We start from the raw sequence: 5,052 nt of genomic DNA, 5'->3' as shown, positions 1-5,052 counted from the left end.
AATAACACACCTCCTAATCCAATTCCACTAGCATCACATTCAAGCTCAAAAGTCTTATTGAAATTAGGAAGTTGGAGTAAAGGAGCATGTGTCAACTTATCTTTCAATACCGTGAAGGCTTCTTCCTGTGCGGTACCCCAAACAAAAGGCACATCCTTCTTTGTAAGCTCGTTGAGAGGTGCAGCAATGGTGCTGAAATCTCTCACAAAACGCCTATAGAAACCAGCGAGGCCAAGGAAACTCCTCACTTGTGTGACCGTTTTGGGCTGCGGCCAACTCTCAATAGCTTCAATCTTGGCTTTATCAACTTCAATTCCCTGTGGAGTAACAACATAGCCAAGAAAAGATACTCGGTCGGTGCAAAAGGTGCACTTTCCAAGGTTTCCAAACAAACGTGCATCACGTAGAGCAATAAAAACAGCACGTAAATGTTCCAAATGTTCCTCCAAAGATTTGCTATAAATCAATATGTCATCAAAGTAAACTACCACAAATCGTCCAATGAAAGCACGTAAAACTTCGTTCATTAACCTCATGAAAGTACTAGGTGCATTAGTTAACCCAAAAGGCATGACTAACCACTCATATAATCCAAACTTAGTTTTAAATGCTGTTTTCCATTCATCACCCAATTTCATACGAATTTGATGGTATCCACTACGCAAATCAACTTTGGAGAATATTGTAGAGCCACTCAATTCATCAAGCATATCATCTAGCCTAGGAATAGGATGACGATAACGAATAGTAATATTATTAATGCCTCTACAATCAACACACATACGCGACGTACCATCCTTTTTCGGCACTAAAATGATAGGAATAGCACAAGGACTAAGGGATTCGCGTATATAACCTTTGTCGAGCAGTTCTTGTACTTGACGCATAATCTCCTTCGTCTCCTCTGGATTGGTACGGTATGGTGCACGGTTGGGTAGCGAAGCACCGGGAATTAAGTCAATTTGATGCTCAATCCCTCGAATAGGTGGTAATCCCGGTGGCACGTCTTGTGGAAAGACGTCAGCGAACTCCTGCAAAATGTTAGTGACAACAGGGGGCAAAGAGGAAGGCACGTCCTCGAATGAAAATAATGCCTCTTTGCACACAAAAGCATAGCAAACAGATTTGCTAAAATCTAGATCATCAATATCAGATTTGGTGGCAAGTAAACATGCACTTTTCAATTTAATTTCAGAAGCAACACTAGATTGTTTATTATTATTAGGCTGCATTTGTTGCTCAAATTCTTTTGCCACAATCTGATTTTCACTCTTAGTTTTCTCCTGTTTTGCTTTATTAGCTCTATTAATATCATCTTTTAAAATGGAATCAGGAGTCATAGGAAGCAAAGTAATATTTTTATCCTTATGAACAAGAGTATACTGATTGTTTCTACCATGGTGAATAGAATTTTTATCAAATTGCCATGGTCTACCAAGTAATAAGGAACATGCTTGCATAGGTACCACATCACAATCAACATAATCAGCATATGTAGAGATACTAAAATGCACACGAACAGTACGTGTTACCTTAACCTTGCCGCTGTTGTTGAACCATTGGATGTAGTAAGGATGTGGATGTGGTCTTGTGGTGAGAGATAGCTTCTCCACCATCTCGATGCTAGCCAAGTTGTTGCAACTCCCTCCATTTATGATCACGCGAACAGAACGTTCCTTCACAACTCCCTTTGTATGGAACAGATTATGCCTCTGATTTTGCTCAGCTTGTGTAACCTGCACACTCAAAACACGTTGAGCAACTAAACATTCATACCTGTCAGCATCTTCAGGAGCCATGTATTGCGTCTCATGATCAGAATCGTCTCCACCGTGTTCGTCACGTGTAATAAGAGCCAAAGTCTCCTCATCATAGTCACTAGCGGACTCATACCCACCATCCTCAGTAACAATCATCACACGCTTAGATGGGCATTCTCTCGCATAATGACCTCCACCCTTGCAACGTCGACAAATAATATCATGTGTTTGCCCTGTTGATGCCATGGATGAAGAAGAGCTCTTTGCAGGCCCAGAAGGTGTGCTCTTGGCAGATAGTGGTGATTGTGCCTGCTTTATTGTATCACGGTTGGAGGTGGCAGCCGACGGAGGCGCCGGTGTAGCAGAACGTGTGGAAGTAGATGATGCATGTGGTGTCCATGAAGAAGGTCGACCTGCAGAAAAGTTAGTCCGCGCCAATGCCTGTCGATCCTGCACTTCACGTTCAGCTTTACAAGCAAGATGGAATAAACGAGTGATATTAGTATACTCCTTATACTCTAGAATCGTCTGAATCTCTCTATTTAATCCACCCATAAAACGTGCAAGCATAGCTTCATTCTCCTCAACAATACCACATCTAATCAAGACAGTTTGTAATTCCTGATAATATTCTTCTACAGAATTTTTTCCCTGTCTTAAGCGCTGCAATTTTTGAAGTAATTCACGTTGATAATATGGTGGAACCCAACGAGTACGCATAGCAGTTTTCAAAGCAGCCCAAGTAGCAGGAATGGGATATAATCTACAATGCTCAGACCACCAAACACATGCAAAACTAGTGAATGCACAAACAGCAGCAGGAACACGTCTCTCCTCGGGATATTATAAACATGTAAATCGTTGTTCAGTTTCTAACTCCCAAGTAAGATATATATCAGGAACATATCTACCCTCAAATGGTGGAATATTCGATTTTAGTTTAGGGAGATGGTCATGATCTCGTACCTGAGGGTGAGCCCTACCATTGCCAGTATTTGCATGTGGACGACCTGATGGTTGCTGTGCTGGTGGTGGCACGTAGTTCTGATTTTGATCAACCTCATCCTCGTAATCGCCAGCAAAATCATCCTCCTCCGCATCAGCAGCAGGAGCCACAGAAGTAGCAACAGCAGCACCAACAGTTTGGCCAGGTGCAAGAGGGAGACGGCTCGCTCGGCGGAGGGCTGTTTCACGATGTGTAGGTAGTCGTCGTTGTTGTTGTTGTAGAGGTGCGTTAGGTGCAGCCGGTGGTGGTGGTGGAAGACGCGCGAGCAATTCATTAAACCTGTTATCGAGCTTTGTTTCGAACGTCTTCTCCATGTCATCTATCTTCTCCATAGCCTCTTCAAATCTGTTTAGCACATCCTGCACCTGTCCATTCATCATTTGCTGAAATTTATCATGCAACTCCTGATTCGTCATGTTCTCCCAGTCAGTCTCGTCGGCTTGTGATCCTGCCATGGTTAGCAACGATAGAAAACACACAAGAATATGATCCTACAGAATACTAACAAGAGGTGTTGGTGGCGGGTGTTACAAATCCGTCAAGCAAATCTCAAATTCTTACCAGTTCTTACCCAGCAGCAGGCGCTGATCGGCAACCGTTGTAGTCAAAACTCTCAAAAGCTTGGATAGAGCGATTGCCAGGGAGAGTCAAACGCACGACGTAGAGGTATGTGGAGCTGGGAAGGCTTATAGTATGGTAGCAAAAAGGGTCAGCAATAATCAATTCAGAGATGCAAAGTTGAATAAACGCTCAACGACGGTACTGTGCTGGTCCTAGGCTAGACCGTGCTAGAGACGCGAGCCTAGAACACTAACAAAATCACGGCGCTGCACGTAAATAAGGGAAAAGCACACTCTGGAATTTTTTTTCGCTTTTTTTCTGCGCTCCTCTTTTTTTTTTGCGCTCCTCTTTTTTTTTGCGAAAAGTTACTATAATGGCGAGTGTCTCAAAACTCTTCCCTCGTCAAACTGATAGGATGGGCACGAAAATTTTTTTTTCACTTTTTTTTTCGGAAATCAGGGCAGCGACGACGAAAAAGTGCGACAAAAAATCACTATGATGGCACGTGGCTCAAAAGACTCAGAAAAGCCTAAAAATAGGATAGGGAAAAAATATTTTTGCCCGTGAAAATTTTGGCCTAAAAACTGCCCGGGGGTCTCCAGACTTTTTTTTTTCGAGACCTACGCAGGCAAGGAAACACGAATCGGAATTGAGATTGATCTCAAGAACAAACCTAATATGAGAAGAACTCAGATTGGTGGTGGATATATGGTTACAGATTGGTGGTGGTATATGGATACAGATTGGTGGTGGTATATGGATACGGATTGGTGGTGGTATATGGATACGGATTCAGAACGGTGGCGGATAAGCAATGGTGGTAGATGGGCGATGACGATGGTGCGGCGGCGGCGTGACAACTTATGACCAGAACTCGAAACTCTAAAAGACTAGACTCTAAGACCAGCAACTTGACACGACGATGCAACCGCAAATTCAACAAAGCAAAAACCCTAAAAAGATTATGCAAAGGCTCAGATTGGTTCGGATATGATGAACTAACCCTAATTTTTTTGTGGCTTTTTCGTGGACTGTAGGTATGAAGAACAGACTCGATCTAATCTACGAAAAACTGTAAAAATCTCACCGAGCAACCTAGAAATCTGATACCACTTGATAGAGGCAAAGGTGTCCCGATGTTTCGATGAGATGGTGGCTATCGTTTTCTGTGGGAGTCGACCTTGACGATCCGACTACGAACGTGCGAGACGTCGCGCCTTAGCAATCGCTAAACCAACTTCCGAGGGGTTATTGACCTCGTCGGAGCACGATCAACCTGACCACGAGGGCCTGTTTCCTGCGAGCAAACGAAGAACAAGCAAGAAACTGAGATTGCAATCTGGATATTGCGAATATAAGATGAAAGCTTTATTGATCAAGGTGGGGTTCTGTGACGTCTTGGTCTGGTCGTTGGACACAAACGAAGTACGAGAAGTTGCAGCTAGGGCGAACTTTTAATCTAAAAAAAACCCAAAGTCTAAACGACGCCCTAAGGGTTGTATATATGGAGGAAGAGGGGGGAATTTCGTGGCCCTTGAGGGTGGGGTCCGAAACCAACCCTAACTCTTGTTTCCCCACACATACGGACTCTAAAAATAGCCTATACTTAAGTATTTCGAAATTACATGGGCCTGGCCCATTAATAAGGTGACGCAGCACCTAGAATAGCCTATGGACGAATATTATGAAGTGGCATCTTGTATATTTCGTCCAAGGCTTCATGCA

This window comes from Triticum urartu, chromosome 2A (genome assembly GCF_056163025.1).
Source record: "Triticum urartu cultivar PI428250 chromosome 2A, HENAU_Tu73, whole genome shotgun sequence".
NCBI lineage: Eukaryota > Viridiplantae > Streptophyta > Magnoliopsida > Poales > Poaceae > Triticum > Triticum urartu.
Note: the sequence above shows the minus strand (reverse complement) of the source record.